The 23175-nt window shown below is 38.0% G+C and overlaps 1 protein-coding gene across 2 annotated transcripts in view; it reads left to right on the forward strand.

The window, feature by feature from the left end:
• The window catches only part of KIAA0825 (KIAA0825 ortholog), a 252866-nt gene that overhangs the window by 205855 nt on the left and 23836 nt on the right, over positions 1–23175 (forward strand). The gene's annotated exons all lie outside the window — the stretch shown is intronic.

Consider the following 23175-nt stretch of genomic DNA (forward strand, 5'->3'; position numbering starts at 1 on the left):
TTCTGTTTAAATTATTTTGTATCTTTTATAATAATAATAGTTGCTCTCACCAATCATGGGGAAAAAATTATTCCTTAATTTGCTAGAGAACAGAATGGTTTTGTCAAGAATTAAGTAATGGGTAGGTTTATATTGTTTCCTGGTTGGAACTGGTAAGGTCTTTCTGAAAGATGTCTGAGATCTCTTCACACTGTTTCACTTAGAGCTGATCAAGAGAGTTAAATCAGACACGGACCTGACACTAATTTCACAAAAAAATTCACAGATCACAATGAGCGTATCTCAGAAAGAAGAACAAGAAATATTAGAATATATATATTCTTTATCAATTCTGACAGTGCAGTCTTAGAGTTATTAAAAGTCAAAGAACTGAGCAGATGTCTAGCAATGCTGAATTATACAGTCTGAATAACTTTTTATAACTAGCAGATCCAGTGCAATCTTTTCTTGACTGTTAAATGTCTGTCAGTAAATCCTGATGCTTAATATGAAGTGGTTAACCGAGCCAGCTGTGTACTGTTCATGCTTAATAGAAACGAAAAAATTGAAAATTAACGTATAGCAGGTAAATTTCGCTCCTTTACTGAAACTGTGTGACGTATAGTGGGTTTCATTGTATTTTTAGTGAATATTCAAAGAGATCAGCAGTGGATCAGGCATGTTGGAGAAATGATTGTAAAACACCCTTACTAATTTCTGGCTCTTTTTTGAAAATGGAGACTTAGCAATAGAAGGAACAGAAATTATTTCATTAACCTTATAGTACTCCTGCCCATATTTTGACTTTTTGGGAATTCCGATAATTGACATAGGAATGCGTGGATATAACCTTTTTGGTCTATCAGACGGTTTAACAGACAGTGCAAGTTTTGTCCAAGAGTCTGTGAATACTCTAATTTCTTGATATTATTTCGTACATACCTGAAAATACTGGCAACTTTTACCCTGCATCTTAAAGTCCAGAATGTGATACTTAAAGATACATGTCTATGTAGGAATTTAAATGGGGTAGCAGATAGGTTTCCAAAATAAGTGCAAAATACATAAAATATAAAAGCTTTTACTGCAGAATATAATGGAAGAGTTTGGCTACAGCAAGCTCTTGATGTCTGCTGCCATGGGTGCAAGGCTCCAGGCATGAGTGATGATTACCTGAAATAGTTTAGAAGAGTCATTTCTGATACTACTACCGGGGGGGGGTGGGGGGGGGGTGGGGGGTGGCGGGGTGGGAGGCAATCAAACCAGAAACTTCTGATAGGAATCCAGGACGTGAGTCAATGGGTGCCAAACTTCTGTCCCAAATTGGGTGCCATTTTACTAATATTTGATCTTAAAAGCATAAATTAAATCCTGTGCATCTGTATGCTTTTTGCAGAGTAATAGGTGGACCTAGAGTTTCCCAAGCAAGATTTCAGAGTTTAAAGCTCAGTAGAAAAATGAAAGATTAGACTTAACAGAAGTTGGGTATATTCCACAAACCCACTGTTCAAAGATTTACTTCATCTCTTATCAACTGGTGTGTGCAATGGATCAAACTAACACAAGCAGCCACACTAAGAAGTTCACGTATTCAAGTAATTGTCTTTTAATCTATAAAATAAACCAATATTTTGTGTATATTCATATTTAAGTATCAACTTGCAGACAAAGCACTGGGCCATAAAGGCACATGAGCAGCAAGTACAAAATTGCTGTGACTATCACCGTTGATAATGCATTAGTAGGCAAAGTAGGCAGATTAATTTACTCATGGTAAGCTAAGTGCATTCTTGGCTCGTAAAGGGAAATCATTTGCTCACTTAAGCCAGATATCTGACTTTTGACGGTAAATGTCACTGCCTGGATTTCCCTTTGACAGTTTGGCAACCCTGCACCCCTGTTATAGTATCCACTTATTTGTCTTGTTTTCAGCCAGATTAATCCATTCTGTTTTGACAAGAAGACTGATGGGTAATTGATAACTGTGATAGACACAAACAGAAGAGTTGGATGCTGAATAATTCAGCACTTTTCAGTATCAATAAGAGAACAGGTTGAAGAATTTGTGTCTCTATTTACACTTAAACTAAACTAAGTCAGCCCAGACATTTATGCTGCCAGTCTATCAGAAAACCAAACAGTGTACATTCGGTTTCCACCCGACAAAATGTTTTATAAGCTTGTAACAATATGTGTGAAGCTGCCAGAATAATAAATAGGTACAGCAGCCCATGCATGCTAATGTTATGTTGTAAGCAGTTTTGTTGACAAGTGCTAATACTTCTTTCATACTATCATCAAAAGCAGCTAATACAACAGCCATTATTTGCTGGCTTTCCAAGCAAGACATGATGGATTGTGACCTTAATATGGGTTAGCCGAGTTTTGAAAGTTAAACAACTTGCAATAAATCATAGAATTATTACAATGCAGTTTAATTGGTTAAGGACTGTTTATTTCCTAAACAGGGTGAAAAATTTCTGTTTCGGCACTTTTAATTTGCAAAGTGCATTTTCATTATGAATGGCAGTTTAATATTCTGCTCTTTTGTCATGCAAAATATGCAACACACAGGCAATCTATTAATTGGACAAAAATGCATTGCAAGCGTAAATTATCCTTAATATCATCACTTGTGAGCTTTTACATCTATGAAATGCATTAAATGGAACATAGTTAAAGGTTTTACAACTTGCAGGTTAGTTCTGTAATCTAAATCAAGCATCAAGATTATTTTAATGACCTTTATTTTTAACAAAGTATAGTATTTCAGTAGTAGTAAATATAAAGAACAATTTAAGTGATACTATTCTTAAGAAATAGGTACACAAATTCTATGGATGAAAAAGTCATAGAAATTGTAACAGTTGTCTGTATTACTATATTTCTTTTGTAAAAATGGGGGTAGGGGTGGGGTTCTACCTCCTTTGTTTTCTCTCTCTAAACCAAAATGCCAAATATGGTGAGGTTAATTTATACAGAGTGATTCAGTAAAGAAACAGAAATTGCAGTAGCTTTCTAAAATTTTGCAGCATTTGGAACTGTATTTGATACATGAATAGTCATTTTGGCCATAATGGTTAAAAAGCAAATTAAAATAGCATATCTTACAAGCTTGAGAGCCTTATTCTAGTGTTGCTGGAAGAGCTAGAATGGTGTTTTAAAAGTAATTCATAATACAGCTTGTTGATTCTTTAATTATATTTAAATATAAAATTAAAATTGCAGCAGATAGCAAAGAGGCACCTCATTGGTACACATTGTTTTTGAGAGAAACTAGAGGGACACATAGACCGGCTGTCCATTTTAGCAGAGAGGTTAAAAAGGTGCATATGAATTCTGCAAAACAGGGAGAATCTCTAGAATCACCTATTGTCTGAAATAATCAATTTCCAGTAGGCAATAATTGTAAATGGTTCATGACATGAAAAAGCAAGAACATTTTGGATACTGCACTCTGCTGAATACAGCTTTCTTCAATAATTCATTACTAGCCTAAAGTTCAAACTGGAGAGTACATTATTTATTCCTTATTTCCATGTCTTACAAACCACTAACAATTTTTAGTTGTGCAGTAACTTTCTTCTAAAAGGAGCAAGCCAAATTATCTCAGAATGTAGTCTTAACCTTTGATAAATGATGGCAACTCCCTTATCTCCCACACCCACCACTTGGAATCAGTATCTGGATTACGTGGGCTAATTAGCATAGAAGAAATGTAAAGATCATTGTAAGTACTTGAGAATGAATGTTGCTAACATGGAAAGATGTGCCTTCTGTTTGGCACAGTACTTAGTAAGGCAAGAATGAGTTAAATAACAGACTTGTGGAAAAATAAGTAATATCATGTACCAAACTATGTATATATATGTACGTGTGTGTCTGTGTGTGTGTGTGTAGCCTAAACCACCAATAATACGTGAAGTACTTGAAGTACTTGTAGAGTGACTAGGATATTTCAGGTTGGAAGGAAGGGACCTCTGGAGGTCAACTACAAGGTCCAGCTAGGTTGTTCAGGGCTTTATCTAGTCTGGTCTTGAAAACCCCTACAGATGGAGACTGCACAGCCTCTCTCCTTCTAAGGACCACAGTATAGCATTACCAGTTGCTGTGAGAACTGAGTGGCATCTTGGTTTTGACTCAAACTTTTGTTTGATCCAGACTTGTTATATACCATCTAACTTGGCTATGACAGAAAACACAGTTTAGTAACACAAGGTTCTCAAATACTACTAAAAGTCATAGTCCATCGATTTGGGTAAATAGCCAGTGAAAATACAGTACTCAGAATTTTATGCAGATTTCATTGATTCCTATTGGTCTTTCTGGACTGTGTAAAGTTCTGTTTTAGGAGTATTACTGGAGAAAGTCTCAATGAGAGACCACCATGCATCCACCCACATGAAACTGAGATCAGTTACCATTCATCTGTTGGGGTGTTTTTCTTTCAAATGCAGCATTTTAACTGTATCAAAGAGAACTGTTTCCATTCCATTGTGCTAACAAAACTGATCATTGGAACAGTTAATCATTGAATCCATCAGGCGAGCTCTTCCATTATTAACTATTTGCTATGATGAGCAGTTAACTCATGCTGCAATGTGCCTTTCCGTAACAGTAGTCTCTGTGACTTTTCCTATGGTGTATTGCAAGATACTTACCAAAACCTACAGACGTTCTGCAAAGAATTATTGGTCTCATTGATGAATGCAACAGCCATGGATGTGCCTTAGGATAGCAGACAAGTACATGGGTCTGGCTCTGTGTTTCCATCGCTTTGATGGCTAAGTGAGAGGGGGGGAAAAAATGTGAAGTAAATTTACTTGATGAACCACAGCTTCTGGGTTGACTGAGCTAAGTGAGAACAAGCACGGGTGCCGATGGAATCCGGGCTGGTTGGAGACCGCTTTGCTGAAGCATGTGGAGTTATTTCCCAGGAGCTGCTGTGTCATGAAGTCAGTGTGGGACTTCCTTATCGGTCAGCTTTTCTAGCTGGAAACTTACTGCCCCTGACTGCTAGCAGCCAACAGCTAATCGGTTTGGTAGGTTTAGATATGAATCTTGTGAACTGGTCACAAAATTTGTGCATGCCATCCAAGATCACTGTGACACATGCAAAGTGGTGGTGGTTTGAGCAGGAATGAAATTTTATGTCCAGCAAAATAATCTTAAATTCTAATGAAAGGAGGTTGTAGAAAACATTGTGTGTGTGTGTGTGTGTATATTTACAAAACATATGTTTTATTGTATACTTATATCTGCCTTAAGTCAAAACCCACTATTTTAATCTGTCACTTGTTTTATATTTAAAATGTTGGAGCTGCAGTTTTAAGCCGCAGTTCTCTTTAAAACACTGCTCTTGTAGTGTGGCTTGTTATGTTTTGAAAGGGACAAGCCTGTGCCTGCTCTCTTCCAAGCATCTTTGCTTGTTCTTGGGTTGTAACCGAAACCTTTTGCCATGATTTTTCTGTTTCCCTGCCAAACTCATTTACCGTTGGACAACACCCAGCTCTCAAATCAGTATGCATTTGCCTCTTTGCAAGTTGTCAAATGACTAGTCAAGCCTTAAAAAAGGTCTCTGGAGGGATATTTTCAGGTAGCCGAAAATTAGCAATATCATTTCTACCTGTGACTGTGACAGAGAGTGTGAGAAGCAGTGGTTATCTGATAGCAAAGAAAGGCTGGTTGGGAAGTTGTCTGGGTTGTCTCCCTGACCACCATCAACCGCTGAACCTGTAAATCAGCACTTTTGACAATCAGCAGCAGAAAGCAGGGCTGAGAGAACTCTTGTGAGGGTTATTTACCGTGGATACTGCAAATCACCTGCAATGATTTCCTGCTGTTCCAAACCTGCGATTCCATTGACATTTCTTTCACTAAGGGGACCACCACTTGGGGGTTCTGCCCCTTCCCAAATCCGTGCTTCTCACACTGTTGTGTTGGTGCATGTCAGTGATGTGAGACTTCCTCCAGAAGCTGTCCTGGGTTAACCTCCTTGCAAAAAACAAACAGACAACAAGCCAAATGGAAAACAGAACAGAAAACTGAACAAGCCACAGAGAAATATCAGGATTTTTCTTTATCACTGTTAGACTTCATGTCCCAAACAGTGAGAGACACTACGGTACAGCACATGCTGTTAAATAGACAGTTTCTGCATGAAAAAAATCTTAAGAGCTCCTCCATAAGTTTCTCTCTCCTTGAGTCTAGATTGCTGTATTCTGGACAATAAGCATGCTATTTTTTTTTAGCTGCTGGCAGCCTTTTTCAGGGAGTAGAAAGGAACCAATGCAAAGACTTCCGGTGGTTTATGTTCCTTAGGGATTTTTGAGTGATTTTCTTCTTTATGCACTGGGAGATGGATCTGATTTTGAGAGAAACCCTTCTAATCTTGTGACTACCAACAAAAAAAGCAAAGTTTCCTCATGATTCAAGGGTCCAAGCAATATGGAGGTCAGGAGTGAGGAAGCTGGAGAAGCCAAACGGTGTATCAGACAGAAAGATAAGGTAGAAAACTTTATCAGAGGCTGGTGTAAAGCAAAAGATTCCTGGACATACATGCTACAGGACCAGAAGATTCCAGGCTGGAGGAAGATCAATTAGGACAGAACTTTGGGTGGGCAGGTGGGAGTAAGGGCCAAGGAGGTAACATTAAACAGAAATGCTACTTCAGCCTGTGCCGTGGTGAACAGCGGAGAGCAGCCAGCTGTTGTGTACCTGGCCGTTATTAACCCACTAGTCAAGATGATGGCATGTTCTCCAGGAGCACTGACTGTGGCCAGGTGTTCGGTTGCAGAGCTTTCTTTCCAGGCAGGATCTAATAAGAGCTGACAGCAGCAGTTCAGGGAGGTTTTCTCTTGGAGCCTTGTCCTTGGAAACATCTGGTGTCGCTTCTTTGTTTTGATTCATTAGTGACAGAGGCCGTTTTATTCATTTTGTTTTCATAGTGTGTGATTCTGGTAAGGAACATAGGCAATTCTACAGGATGGTCAAGCCCAGAGCCTCTGACAGGGTGCAGCCAGCAGGGTGGGGAGCACGGGTGTAAGAGAGGCTAAATGTGAGGCAATGACATAAATAGCACAGTAATGGAAGAGTTTCAGGTGCTAAATAGGTGAGAATGGGACATAATGTTAAAGCAAACAAACTCTACAAAGTTGGTTTTTTTTTCCTTTTCCTGCAGTAGTTGAACTCCAGTAATAAAAAGGAGCCAAACAACTTTGTTTAAAACATGCTGCTTGTGTAAGGCATCTTGTGGGAAAGCTGTTACTGGGAATCTTTCACTGGAAAAAGCCTCAGACAAGCATTTTGGGGGCTGGAGGGAAACTGAGGCCCCACACTCACAGAAAGAAGGAGCAGATAACTAGCAAGTCCTCTTATTTGGGTACCATAAAGTGCTACACTACAGACCTGCTAAAAATGTACTAGATTTTTCTAGGGATTTAAGGCCAGATTTGAAGGTGGACATATACATTATTTGCATGTGCATAATTATGGAGAAATAATCCCAATATATGGGCCTTACAAACCCTGGCTTTTATCTGTGCTTCACAGTTGTGAGGAAAATGTTATACTGATACTACTGTGGTGAATTCTGAAGGTAGCTTTTATTATATTTTGGTTACTGGGTTTGGGTAGGTTCTGGTGTGGGCCAAGAAATACCTTCTTGGGTCTTCGTAATATGAAGTTGAGGTTTAAAATCGGGGATGCGCCTTGTCTCTCAAAATGAACAGTATTTCTGCCACAAGAAAAGCATTAAAAGTTCTGTTTGCTCCAGCAAAAAGATGTGGTGAATTCTGTTCTGCAGCATGTACTTATAGGACTTAGTAATATTTTTATTTGCTAGATAACTCAGATACATGTAGCTACATTGAATAAAACCCAGCACAGATTTACCTGAGGTCTGGGACAAGAGATTGACTGGTTTTCTTAATATATTACCTATCTTGAAAATGTGTAGGACTGCCTTATCACTGTGTTTTATTGTGCAGCCATAAATAAACAGACAATGCAGGAGCTTTCTGACTAGATAATAATACAGACTGTTTTTCTTCCATAGCTTTTGTTAATGCAGTACTTTGGTTTGTTGTGTGTGCTTATGAGTGTGGATTTTTATGTGCTTGCATTAGATTTGGTCAATGAGACTGTGAACACCATTAACACTTTCAGAAAACAGAGCCATGGCTCCTTGAATTCAGTTGTCATGGCACTGCACTAACAAGTTACTACAAGTAGTTTTCCTATAACATCATCTTTACAGAGAAAAAATTGGCTGAAAAAAAAGAAATCATCTTACATTCTACAGAAGTCACCGAGTTCCTCTAGAAGTTCATCCATGTAATAATGCTGTTCCATATGTTACTGAAATTTGGATCTTCATGACTAATCTGATCTCCTTTGAGAGATATAGGTGAAATGAAATGTAAAACAAGCAGAAATACAGTATCAAAAGTGCCTCGGAGCATGCTGCTTCTGAATTTTGGAACTGATGTGATAAAATATTCAATCTGTTAAAAAATCAGTCAGAAAAGTTATTTTACTAAATGCAACATGATAGGGTTTTGCAGGTTTTATCTTCTGCTTCATGTACCCATTTTTTAAACTGTTTTCAACAGGTTTAGCCTTGGTCATGCAAATTACGCTGTTTTGCAACATACAGTCCAAAAATACCTTGTGGGAATGTAACATGTGCTTGATTGTCAAAACAGTTTTTAAATCAGTGCTTAATTTTATCTCTTGATGTAAGTGGTGAGATCCTTGGAAATTTAGAGATGACTGTGCACTGGAGTACAGTAAAAAATTTCAACCAGTCATTTTAATTACTAAAACCTGCAAGACTGAGCTCTGGAAACTCTTGACTGGTTTTACTCAATTTTATCTGATGGACTTAGCCATGGAAACCAGGAGTATTTAGGTTGCACATCAGGAGAGGATGGGCAGCACTCACCAGTAGGGCTAGCCGATTGAAGGAATAATTTCAGTTCATTCTTACAGGTTGTCAGAAGAGCATCCCTCTGGAGAAAGTAACTATTCGGACTTATCATGATGAGTGACACACATCAGTATAGAATCACAGAATGGTTTGGGTTGGAAGGGACCTTAAAGATTATCTAGTCCACGGGCAGGGCCCCCTCCCCCCAGCGCAGGCTGCTCCCAGCCCCGTCCAGCCTGGCCTTGAGCCCTGCCAGAGGTGGGGCACCCACAGCTGCTCTGTGGTTTTTCTCACAGGAGAGTATTTCTTCCTGATATCGAATCTAAATCTGCCCTCTTTCAGTTTAAAACCATTTCCCCTTGCCCTGTCCTTGGTAAAAAGTCTCACTCCATCATTCTTTTAAGCCCCCTTTACATAACGAAAGGCCACTATAATGTCTCTCTGGAGCTTTAAACATGTACAGTGTGACTGTATTACATCAAATTAAGTTTACAGCAGCTATGAATAAGCAAAGCCACAGTTAAGTGAGATTTGATCAGCTCTTGCACAAGACTGTAGGAAAGTCTGGGTTCTTGCAGTGTTTTTGAGGTCTCAGGATATTCCTTGCCGCTGTTGGGGCATTTTCTTACATGCAGAAAAATGTTCTAGCCCAGTCACTACGGTTTAAAGACACTGATCGTATGCAGGACACTGTATGCATGCAAAGATATGGTCTTGTACAGCAGCAAATAATTTTGTCTATGGTTTTGGTATTATCAGAGTCCTTACTTCTATACAAAGATTTTAATGCTATTTTAAGAAAGCAATATAGACATTCTTTTATTGCAAAAATTTGCATTGAGGCATACTTTATTTGTATCTTGCATTTTAAAAGTGCCATGGCAAGAAATGGGTTTGATTTTGAAGAAGAATCATTTTGAATAATTAACCATGAATTACTCTAATTAGAAGAAAATAATTATAGGTTGGACATAGCTGCTTCAAATGAGATGTATGGAGTTGGTGACTATTGGAAAAATAATGCCACCTGAATAGAAGCTGAAATAAATCTAAAAAAGAACTTTCTCTTACAGTCAGGATTTAACTATGGTATTTTAAAATGTCTCCAATTTAAAACATGCAAATTTCTTCTAGACAGAATTATTAGTAGGACTATATTGTTGAATTACAAAATCCTCAGTGTAATAATTAAAGAAGGTAGTTTTATCCTTTAAAAGAGAGTTGTGATTAACTCTTGTCTTAATATCTCAGCTCTTGCTCAGAACTACTGAGAATACTGTAGGTACCTCTTCAAATCATAAAAAGGTTGATCTTGCTTAAACCCAAGGTATTTTTACAAGTGAATGTTATATAATGACTATTTAAAATATATGTTTGTATTACATATATAGAGAGATCTATATCAACAACATGGTCGTCTTCAGTTTTCAGGTGTAAGATATTTAGCATCCATGCACCATTACATTTCATTACATTGAGAAGAATAATTTAATAGTTTCGTTATAAAATCTACTCAGGAAAACACCCATAGGCTGAACATTGCATTCTGTTCTTCAAGGACTCTTTTGTTTCTTTGAAAACCACCTGAACAATGCAAGAAGAAATCTTTGTAATGTAATTTTTTTAGCTACTTATTCAGGACCAGGTTTTTATTGTATAAACACATACTTACACCTTTCGCAACTTGAAATTTGAAGTACAAGCCTTAAATGTTACAGTGAAGGGATGTTTTTTGGTGGCTCTGTAAATGCCATTCTCAATGTGATTATTGCATGCTTGTAAATAACCTGCTGTAGTTCCTTTGTGTTACTTCTTAAAATCTTAAGCATCAAGATGACCTTTTTAACACAGTGAAAGATTAAGCAGTTCATTTCTGTCTGAGCAACAGGGATAGCTAAGCCTGAGGTTTTCTAGACCACTATGCTAGCAGCAGTGCATCCTCTCCAGTGAATTTTACTGCCGTGTGTTTATCATATGCTTATGCACACTATTAGCCTATAGTGTGTTACTGAAGTCTGGATATGGAAGCAAAAGTTTTCTTGACTATTTATCCTTATTAGAATTACCATGCCACTTCTACAAAACACAGTGATGTTTTGTTTTGATGCCAATAGCAATTTATTTATTTATTCCAGTTTAATCTTCACTTTCATTTCTTGTCCTAAATAGTGCACCTTAGAAAAATGTAAAAGTGGCTTGGTACCCAAAGGCAGGTGAATGAAACTTGCCACATGTGTAGCCAAACACACAGACATAATAACCTTTGCTGTTAGAGAAGGTAAGATGATGGCCTCCTTCCAAAGCTTAAAGCCAAAATTTATTTTTTGCTGGGGGTGGAACACGTTTTTTGTGATAAAAATGTAAGGTATTCTTCATTAACTGAAACAGGTATTATCACATGCACCCCTTCAGTGGTAGCTATTTCATTTTTTTCCTTCTTTACCTTTTTATAATACACATCAGGGCACTAAAAATAAGCCAACCAGAGACTATTCAAGTGTTTAAACTCTGTATCCTTATGAGCATGGTGTCTGAACATCGGTTGCATTAACTCGTTCCAGAGCCACTGCATGTCATCTTAATGCAAAATGTGAGAGTGCTCCCATTTTTTTTTTTGTGCTTAGATTGCTGTCATGATGGCCCATCCTTTTAAATGCGAATAATACCCTGTTGAATTTTTGTTGTGTTACCTTCGAAATGCTTTTAAAAGGCTTGACTTTGAGCCTGTGAGAAAATGTTGTTGAGCATCTAGCACAGAATGCAGACGTTCTGTAATATCACTTGGAATTTCTAAATTCCATAGTAATTTCTGGACATATAGGCTGTTGGGTTTTTCTCAGATTAGATTCATTTAAATATATCATATTCTACTGCAGCAGCTTCTTACCCAAATAATATTTAGCCGTGCTTTACCTAGGTTGTTCTGATAAACAAACTTTCCTTATAATGTGGATATTAATGTGTTGTCATTTCACCTCAGTACGTTAGACTTTCATTCTTATTTGAAGTAGGAGCCTGTAAATGATGAGCAACTTTAAGCAACTTAAAACTATTGTGAAGTTGTAAAGTAAAACTAAGGATGATGTGGAAGAGTAATTCTCTTTATGAATAGTACAATCAGATCACTCTAGGTAAGGTCTGCCACCTTTCCAGACTGAATAATCTGTCTATTCTAATTCTTTAGAAATATAACTTTTTAAAAGGAGGAGGGGAAAAAAAAATCTCCTTTCAGAATTTAATTGCCAAAATGTGTTTATAAAAAAAAAAAAGCAATGAAAAAAGCGGGGCATTTAATTATGATCTAAAATGATTGAAATTCCATTGCACCTGTTTAATCAAAAGAAAATAATGTATGCAGTGAAGTCTTCTTCTATTATGCTTTTAATGACAATAGCAGAGTATTAAGAAAATTTAATAGGAACAGTAATATCTAACATTTTGTTTTGTTATGTCAAGAGACAGAGTAACTATTGTTATTGGATAATTTGTACAAAATTTTGCTATATTAAGCTATAAATTCAGCTTCATCTGATTACAATCTAAAGTTAAATGCTCACCCAAATATACAACTAGATATTTGGTATATCCCTGGTATATTCTTAAGAAAAATCTCGTTATCCTCAGATACATACATCTGTGATGAGTATTGCAAAGCTGTTACCAGGACACATAAGTGTTTCCTGCTTACAGTGCGGGAGACCTTTAATTACAGGATTCAATGCTTTTTCCTGCTTTTCATGCAAGTACGGCTTTGCTCTGTGACGAGCATGGGCTGTGCTGGTGCCGGACCGTGGTTGTACAGTGAACACAGCTACTGTACAAATAACCACCAGTGTTGGAATGTGTCACTGGGCAGGTGCTGCAGAAAGAGAGAGGGTGCAAGCGCTTGGTTGATGCGCCGAATTCTTTCACCGTTGCCTCTTGGAAAGAGTTCATGCAGGGTGCAGAGCAGGTTGCTTGAAGTGGAGAATGTGACATGTCGCTTGGAGCAGACATGAGCATTCACAGCTGTAGACTAAATCACTGGAAGATGTTCTTTCAGAAAGGAAAGCACTGTGCGGTACTCAGTATTCTGCAAGAGTGTGTTAGCAGTTTCTCAAACTCGGAGCTGAAATTTGGTTTTAATCTCTGTGCCGGTTTGGCAATATGTCAAATAGGGTAGCATCTGTTCATCTCAAAGTATGTTGTATAAATATTTTCTGTATTGTTTGTGAAGCACTCAGAGAGTGATGCCTGCAACAGAAAAGCCCAAGAGAAAATTAATAATAATGATAATAATACAAGCTTTGAAGTGCGTGGTAAATTAGATATAAGGTCCACCGAATATATCCATCGAATGCTTAGTAGAAAATACAGTACTGAATATTACACAGTAAAAGATTTGTCGCTGTTCTGTGCCCCAAAGAGACAGAGGTCAGTAGAAAAACGATGTATGAAAATCATTGAAGTTCATAGTTAACCTCAATTGCAGCATTTTCCAACTTTCTCTGTACCTGGGTTTAAACCTTTTAACAATTTTTTTGTATCTGTGAGAGAATTTGTACACATCTGATTATACTGTAGCACTATTGAGTAGGTGCGGGGGGGGGGGGAAGCACTTCTAAATGAGTTACCATTTTGTAGGATGAATCAAAACCAGGACCCTGAATACTGGACAGGCTGTTCAGAAAGTGTCTATAAAACAGGAGAATGATTTATTTTCTGTTTAATGTAACTTCTGTCTAGCTGTTTCTCTCTTTGTGTTGCATACCTTGTTCAGCAACCTCAGGTTACTGAAATAGTTGGTATGTATAAGGTAACATCTATCTCTGTAATCTTTGTCTGGCTCTTTAATATAATTTCTAGCTGGTTTTGTCTCCAGTTCCGCAACAGGCTATGTATCTGTACCGTCTTACAGATACACAAAATAAAGACCTTCTATATTCCCATTTTATGTATTTGTTTAGCATCTAAAGCACTTGCAGTCAGAAGCAGCAGTTGAGTATATTGAGATTTAAAGAAATAACTCATTTTAGTTTCTTTTAACTTGTCTTCTTATTGCTGAGTCTTTAGCCTGCACACGTTCAGCCGCTTTCTGCACAGTATGAGATTATGGTTGTGTTACACAGCCTTACCACTCCAAGGAGCAGAATTCTGTGAGCAGTGCTCACTTTGTCCGCCAGAGCAGTACAAGTGGTACATTGTAGGTGAGAGTCATGCCACTGATCCACTATACGTTAGGTGTCCCTAGGGCCAGGCATATATATACCTTACCATGTACCGAGCCGTTTGGCACATCTAGCGTCCATTTGGCGTGCTACTTCTGTGGCATACAATGGCTGACAGGTTATAGGATGCCACCGCTTTAACAAAAATAGTAAATATTTTGTGGCTGTAGTGTAAAGACATAACATTTGCCTGAATTGCTGCCTGTAGAAGAAACAAACAAAAAACCCCAAAGCAGCCTGCATTTCTATGAAATATCCCAAGTAACCATTGATTAAGTACGTCATTTACACAGTGATTTCTTCCGTAATAATTCCAAGTGCTCAGTTACCAAAACTTGACACCTTAGTTGGGGTTTTGAATATCCACCTTTTTTTAAAGTTTAGGTGGCCATTGTTGAAAATTGTTTAAGGAAATATCCCGTTTTGTCTTATGCATCTTTAGTGAATGCAGCTGAGTGCCTTTTTTAGAAAGATGAACCGGAGACATTTCTCCCTCTTTTCTTAATACTGCTACTAGTCAACCTCTTATGCAAAATATTTCAACTGTAAAATAATAGTGGGTATGGTCTCAAGGCACAATATTTATATACTGCAGATAAGAACAGATAATTTGGGGCATCTTTCAACTGTGATCCAGATGTATCCATAATGGAGAACATCCTATCCATGCTTTTGCCTACATGGTTACAGCAGTTACCTTCTGACCTACACTACCTTTGAATTTCAAAATCCAAATTGATGCCATCTGTTTGAGCCATTTCATTCTCTCTTCTGTGGCCTCAGGAAGACAGTGATTTTTAAAAACCGATGTAGCATTACAGTGTTCATTCAAAGAGGTTAGCTCCATATTGTTGTTAAATTCAGCAGAAAAATTCTAAGAAGTAAGCTTCTACTTCAACATTTTGCAGCCATATTTATTCAGATGTGTTTGGATGTCTGAGAAAATTACAACTGTGAAAACAAATTTAAATTAGCTTTTTAACGTAAAGGTTTGTAATCTTCCCAAACTTGTTGTCCTCACTCATATTTTTGCGCTCAGGCATTACAATATGTTCTTTGCACATACATGTATGCTGCAACCTTGTGCTCACTAGTGGCATTAAAATGAGCAAATAAGTGTCAGAACGGAACAAGTCTTGACTGTCAAGTATAAGCTTCTCCAGCATTCATGGTAATGCTCTAATCATCGGTGCAAAACATTGAAATAATTTGCTTTCCCTACATGTTTTTACTGGCCAGGATGCATAGGGGAGTAGTGTGCTCAGTCATAATCATGCTCCACAAAGGCTGGAAATGTTCCCTTTGAGCTTCCAATCATTAGGCCAGCCGAAGTGAAGACAAGCCCATTGACAAGCGAGAATGGCAATAATTTATTTTCTATTGATGGGTTGTGACAAATCACGTTTGGAGCAGTGGCTGCATACTGTGGGGCTACATGAAGAAAGACTGCGATGGCCCTAGATGAAGCTCTTCACAGCTCATTTAGTCCAAATGTAGCCACCTGGGTGGTGAATGGTTCAACATACCAGCCCAGGCATTCCCGCACAAAATTAGATCACTTACAGTCGAGGCATGTAGGGGTTCCTACAAGGCATTAATCAAGCAGGGGGTGGTGAGCTGTCAAAACGTGGGTTTCAAAATTAAGAAACACAAGAAGGATTAAAACGCAGCCACGTCAGAAATTCAGGAATATAATTTCCATCACATAACTCCAGGTACAGAAAAGAGCTTGGAAGAAGAATTAAGGAAATATCAAGGGTGCTTTCAGTAAGGGTAGATTTCTGCAGATGTTAATTAGTAGAAGCAGCATGCGGATTTATTTAAGCTTGGGCACACCCCCTTCAACTTTCAGCTGACAGGTCAAAATAATTTATGTGCTTCCTACCAGTGCATAACACAGTTCATATCTTATTTAAATTTACTTTTGCCAAGGCCCACTGATGTGCTTAGCATCTGACATCTCATGCTGTTTCAGAATGCAGACGGATATTTTATTTTGCAGGATATGAAAAGCCTGCCCCGTTTATTTTACCAACTCTATAGTTTATTTTGTAGAAAAAAAAAATATTTAGCTCTGACTCTAAGGGTTTTGCATTCATTTGACTCTACTTTTTTTTTTTTTTTAATATGATTTTGCTGTCTGCATTTAAAGTCAGATAACCTCTTAAGCAGTGATCCTTGAATCCTCTGGATGGAAGCATCCAGACCTGACCAGCTAAGCATTGCTTCAGATGTTGCAGGGCTTTGCACTTTCTTCTTGTGTTGTCCGTTGCCCTGGAGGGAGAAAAGAGGAAAGAGACAACCAAAAGGGCAAAGTTCTTTTTATCTTCACAAAAACTGTAAAGTAGACATCTTTCCTGTCTGGAATGCGCTGGAACAAAATCTCCCACAGTAGCCCCCTCCTTTGCCTCCTGTGTCTCCCTCCATTGTTAACTTGGAAAAGTGGAGAATACTTGAGGGGGAAACCGCTAATACCTCTGAAATGCTTCAGAAATCAGTAAATGAGCGGGAGTTGTCTCAGTGTTACCACAAATACCACACTCCTCTGCGTCACCCACTTCCTGATGGCTGTCACAGTGGGCATCCCCAGCTCCCGCATCCCTAAAGGGCTGCCGGGTAGGAACCGTTCGCCACACACACCTTCCTCACCTGGGGGCTGGGGGTGAGCAGCCCACAGGCGACAGCAGCCTGCTGCTCTGGCAGGCGCGGACTGCTGCTCAGGCGGGCATCTCTGCCATGGCACTGCAAATTCCATCTTCAAGCCCTGCCAAACATGCGAAAAGTAATTTGTGCTTCTGCAAGTAAGGACTGTGTATGACAGGATATGTGGTGACAGAATTAAGGTTTTCCTGTGTCGCACCTCTAAAAGATCGTTCTATTATTTCACCTATTAAGACATTATTTTTTTTATTTACTCAGAACGAGTCTTAAGCTCTTGTATCTGGCAATACCAATTAAGTGATCCCAAATTTAATGAGCAAATAGTCACTTGGCAATCTAAATGTCTAGGAATTGAGGAATTGCATTTCTTTCCCTTCTAATCATCTTAAATTATAACTTATTTAAGAAAATGCAAAACAAAGGGGGCAGAACTAGAGTTGTTACATCTTTTAGGTAATCCTGAATTTCCTATTTGTATGTTACATCAGGAGGCTTGTGTAAAAAGAGGTGAAGCGCAATGATGCTTTATTATCATAACACGTGCAATACAAAGGCAAATACGTAACATTTAATGTGCCAGGTAATCTGTGAGAAGAGTTAATTATGTCAGTGTATTTTATATACTGTCAAGCTTCCTTTAAAGGGACATCTCGATATGCTTTCCTCCTTTAAGGTAATTATATCACACCGATCCTTAGGAGCACGTGTTAAATACAGTGGTTTAATGGTAAAAAAATAACATTATCTTTCAATGTACAGACATATTATGACATAAAATACATGTGGTTTATTTAGTTAATAATTTCTGTAGGTTTCCTGCATGTCTTTCATATTTTTAGCGCAGCTAATCTAAAAATAGTAGGAAGACAGTGTACCCTGTACGAAACTTCAGCTCTGCACTTCCTGCATGTTGCATTAATATTGGAAATACAGTAATGAATTTTTCTAAATAATTCATTATACCAGGCACTTGAAAATTTTATTTCTATTTGGTATTATTTTGTCCTCTAAGGTAACATGACAGGATAACTGTCTTGCATAAAAACCAGGATCATCACTCTTTTTCACTGCCTATCAACCAGTTTGTGCTTAACCAAGCATTTATTTATTAGTTCTTAATGGTAAGGTCTACAAGGTTACTACACCTGAGAGAAAAATCTGTAAGACAGGCTTTCTAATTAATCACTGGGAGGGTTCACGAAGGTCTTGTTATTTCTGTGTACAGTAGAATTTATGTAGACTATTACAAGTGTTGATTGCTAAAACTGCAGCTCATTTTTGTTTCTTCAGATCTGTGGTTCTTTTTGTGCTAAACTGTACCATTCTTATCATCCTGTTTGTAAACACAAACATGAGAAGGTGTGTACAGAGGGAGATGTTTAACTTGTTGCCTGTTTGCCCCTGGAGCATCCGGAAAAAAGACTGGTGAAAAAGAAAAGGAAAAGGAAAAAGATGAATATCAAGGACGGCAATTTCAAACATGGACATACTGAGGGCAGGGAGGGGAATGATAAAATAAATATCCCATATGAAAGCAACAATCATAGGGTTTGCAAACAATGTAGAGTGAAAATCCTGCAAAATAATTCAAGATATCATTTACTCTCTATGTTACCTTACTTTGTCTAAAATGTCAGAATCTGGTAAATATGACCATTTGGGAAGATCTGTTAGGTGGTGTCCTTCTCACTCAGGCTGGGCAGAGCTCTTGCTGCTGGACTACAGGCACTCAAAAGCCAGGAAAGCTGGAGAAAACTTCTGACCTTTTCCAATATCCGTGTACTGAGATTCTTTATTAAAAATCCTTCTTTTGAAATCAAGGTTTGGAAATGAATCTGTGCCAGGCCAGCTTCCCCCCTGCTGAAGTATGGTTCAGTTTTAGAGAAGCTTACCTGGCACTGTGACGAGGAGGGATGGGGAAGCCAGAGGAAGCATATCTTTGTCACGATCCTAACAGATTAAAACTGCCCAGACTGATCCTAAGGCATGTAATGTCTCGTTCATCATCTGGGGCAAAGAGAGTAAGTAGAATGCATAGAAAAAAATGGAACTGAAGGATTACCACCTTCCTTTCCTTCTTCTGTGAAAACAATAGTGCACTTTTTAGAAGACTGTACTCTGGGCCACTGTAATCTTTCTGTGCCTTGTTTTCACAGTCTGTTAAATAGAGATAAATTTCTCAGTGTGGCTGTTCTGAGAAGAATATATTAAAAAAAAATTCAGCTGGATGGGTTTCTTGTGCTACTGGAAATCTCCATACAGAAGGATGAAGAACTGCATTTCCAATGCTCTTTGTAAGGAAGCAGTTTTTAGTCCCTCATCTGGATCCCCTTCCTCTGAGCTCCTCAAGAACGTATGTTTTTCTTTCCTGTTTTCACAGATCAGTGTAGCTTTGCCTTCACCTGTGTACAAATCTGCTTCCTTTTTCATGTTAGCTCGTCACTCTTCCTTTGCCATATCTAGTGATTTCCTCCCATAACTCTGGAGCTCTATGAATTTCAGCCTCTTTTGAATAGGTTCTTCTTTTTGCAAAAGGATGTCCTCACCTCTCCTGCAGGTGATGTTTCCATAGGGGAGAGTAGCAACAAGCTGCTTCTTGTTTACACTTTACTCCCTGCGGTTTCCATTGTTTCATCAGATTGTGGGAGGGAGCCTTCATGTTTCTGAGCATCACCAAATGCCAGTGAGGGCTTCCACACTGGATTTCTGCATCCATAAAACTACAGCTTGAATTGCTGGTGTTCACTTGAAATACATGGAGAAAAACTCAGACTTTGCCACATCTCTCTTTTTTACTCATAGAAAGTTATTCCACAGCTGTGTATTGTCTAGTTTGGTAGAACTGGATCTACAACTAAAAAAGAAATTTGTTCAGAAGTCATTATATGCAGTTCAGCAAAGACTGTAAATCCTAAAAGACTGAAGCAATCTGAAAGAGTACTTTGGGGCAGTCCCTACATGAGTATTGATGTACCATCCCAATGCACTGGACAGAAGTCCAGTTGCCCAGTGCCTTGGCTGGCAGACGGGGACCCATGTCTGAAACTGGTGAAGTGATAAGGAGCGTGTGTGAGCTGGTGCTTCAGACTGGTTTTGATTAACAAAAACACAGGTTCTCTTCCCCCTCTAATAGCATCATTTGAATCAGATATACAGTAGTGTTAACCTGAAGAGCCACTGGCATCAATTGTTAAATTGGAAAGTTACTTTTTCCAGGGGGGAAAGAATGTATTGTATGCGAGAATAATATTCGGCATGTGAAATTTCATGTGGATTGATTATTTTATGGACAAGTTTGAGCTAAAGATGGATATAACCCAGTAATCTTCAGTTGTAACTAAAAGGCAGCTGCTGTGCCCCCATCATTAAGCTGTAATTCTCAGAAAAACTTCAATTAATTGGATTTTTCACCAGAACTTTTTTGTCTAATTTAAAGTACCATGTAGATTCGTTATAGAAACTTCATTTAAATATGGATTTAATTAGAAATGTTTTATAATTTTAATGAGTCTTAAAAGTCTTTTGATGAGCAGTCAGTGTAATTATGGTATTTAAAATGATTGGATAAATGCATACTTTATAATTTACCTTCCTCGCAACTGTGTTTTCATGCCAGTTATTTTTAACATGAAGAATTGTTTCATTTTCTGTCAGTTTATCCTCCTCTTCCTTCCACAAAATGTTTTATCTCTGAAATAAAATTAAATATGCATGATACTACTAGTATTGGATAATATTGTAATAGCATAGTTAAAAATCAATCTGAGAGGAAAATTATTTTGGTTTTGTTAGGGAAGTGACTAAATTGATAATTTGTTATCCAGAAGTAAATTACAGACTAGCTCTGTCCTATATGTCTTGTCTCTTTTGTGTTTGAGGAAATTACCTGCAAAATTGCCACAGAAGACATGTTGCACAAGGTATTGTGCTATCAGCAATCTGCTTCACTACCACAAAATAAAGAAAGAGAGGCTCAGCAAATTTAGGAAAATAAGGAGGATATGGAACTAGCAGTTGAAAGGGAAAAAAAAAATGGGCTTTTTAATGCATCATGTACTTTATCACACAACCTACATGAAGACCACTGTCATATGCTGAGCCTTACAATTCATTGTTCAGAAGCAGTACACGTTAGCTCCTGCATGTCTAATAAATCGTTGATACATTGCTTTGTTGTGTGTGTTTGTGTTTGGATATATTTTTATTAATGAAAACTGAGCCTCATAGTAAGCCGACTCCTTAATACAGAACAGATAAGCCAATATTAGCACAACCAGCCTAAAGAAAGCAGTGAACAAGAATTTTACATACTGTTTCTCAGGACTGTAATGCCTCTCTGCATTACAATGCAAATCACAGAATCATAGAATCTTTGTGGCTGGAAAAGACCTCTAAGATCATCAAAATCAGCCAAATATCTTCTGCTGGAGTGCTCCAGAAGGGTCACATTTCCGCACAGTCCTCAGATCTTTATATTTACTTACTGAATTAGTACCTCAGGGAAAAAATACATGACTATAATGTAACACACATTCCCCAATTCACATTCCCCAATTTGATCTCCTTTAGCTTGTAGATCGCTGACCATGAGGTAGCCACGCCTGATCAGCGCAAAACCTTAGTGTCTTACCCCGAAAAAGGCTGTAAAAGAAGGGTAAACATGTAATGATGTTCAACATATTTGCCCACATCCAGCAATCTGAGCTGATAGTTCCCGGCTTTAAATGGATCTGCGTGGGGTTTTCAATCTTGCAGCGTTAGCCAGCAGAGAATACAAATTGTTTTCTGTCAGCAACGCTAGGTTCAGAAATTTTCCTCCTCCTCTTGTGAAAGAATATGAAAATGTACTCTCCTGTGTTAAGTGACTGTTGTTCATTCTTGTCCGTCTTTTAAGTGTAAGGAGAAACTTCACTTGCACTTGCGCTTTGCAAGTGGATACTTGTGTAATGTCGTATATGTACTGTCATCTTCGTATTTCATATACGTGCTGTCATATGGGAAGACTTAAGATCTTTAATTTCTGTCATAGGAGATGTCTGTTGGACTTTTCTTAGGAGTATTTAAACATTTTGTTTTGAAATTAATTTATTACATAGCCAACAAGTCTAGTTCTCAGACTTCTACACGAACTTTCCAGCAGCTGCTAATTCTATTTTGCCATGCACTGCTGTGTAATTTAGTAGTACCAAATATAGTTCTGGATGTGTTACTACAACTTCTTCTCCTTTTTTCACATTAAAGCACACTTTAATGTGTAGATTTTTAATAGCATTTTTCCATGGACCCATTTAATTGTGGCTCCCTTGGACTTAAAATAATATTCGTTTTGTGAAAAATTGTTATGAGTTTAAATCAAATTGTAGCCTATGACCTGTCATTTCCACAGTTGACATGTCTGTCTAGTGAACACTGATTTTTACATGCTCAACAGCTTTATGATCTGCAATACCATTTTTGGATATTGAGAATACTAATCCAGAACTATCACATAATTTTTTTTCTGGCTTAAACAAATACATCTGTGCTGATTTATATCGTTATTATAAAGCTTCCATGAACATATTTAAGATCAAAGTGTTAGTATCTAATGATTTCTTCCTTTATTTTCTTTCACATGTTTTAACAATTTATTTTTTTTTCTGAAAACAAGCTTTTAAACAGCATGAACAGCTTCTTAAACTTTTCTGGTAACTCCTTTACTCTTCTTACGTTTTTGTTTCATTCCACTTTTTGTGTCCATAGGTCTTGTTCTTTTTATCTTCAAGCCACCTTTTTTTGTGATTTCCACCAATGCCATGAGGTTGTAAAATGCTCTCAGGAGTATCTTCATCCTTGAAATAACTGCATAATTTACTTTTTCCATTTACTTACCTTCCCACCTATTTAAAACATCCTTCCAAGATAAATATTCTTCAATATCTCTGTTCTAAGGTTTACCTGTTTGTGATTCTTTTATTTATTAACCCTTTATCTTCAGATATTACATTGACCTTTAAACCAGTGTCCAACTTTTTAAATAGCAAATTACTTAACTAAGCACCTACTTATCCCAGCAGTAGCCCAGTCTCGGGAGATCTGCCTGCTGAATGGATTCCACAAGGAAATCCCCTTTTCCTTCACTGGTGGTGCTATATTGTGCAGGGAGTAGCTGCACCTTGTTTCTTGCCAAGTGTAAATATTCCTAGTTTATACATTTTTCAAGATAGCTCTGCTTGCAGGTCTAGCAGCTTGGCCAAAAAGAAGGGGACTGCTCAAGTGTGCCTGTTTCCACTTTTCTAGCTTTTCCTCCTTCCCATTTTGCATTGTCACTGATGCTGTCCCTTCCATGTTGGCTTCTCACGGCTGCCAGCCCAAATCAGAATTTGCAGCAGTAGCCACGGGTCTGAGGACGAGAGGGGC

Source organism: Falco cherrug, chromosome Z (genome assembly GCF_023634085.1).
Source record: "Falco cherrug isolate bFalChe1 chromosome Z, bFalChe1.pri, whole genome shotgun sequence".
NCBI classification, from domain to species: Eukaryota; Metazoa; Chordata; class Aves; order Falconiformes; family Falconidae; genus Falco; species Falco cherrug.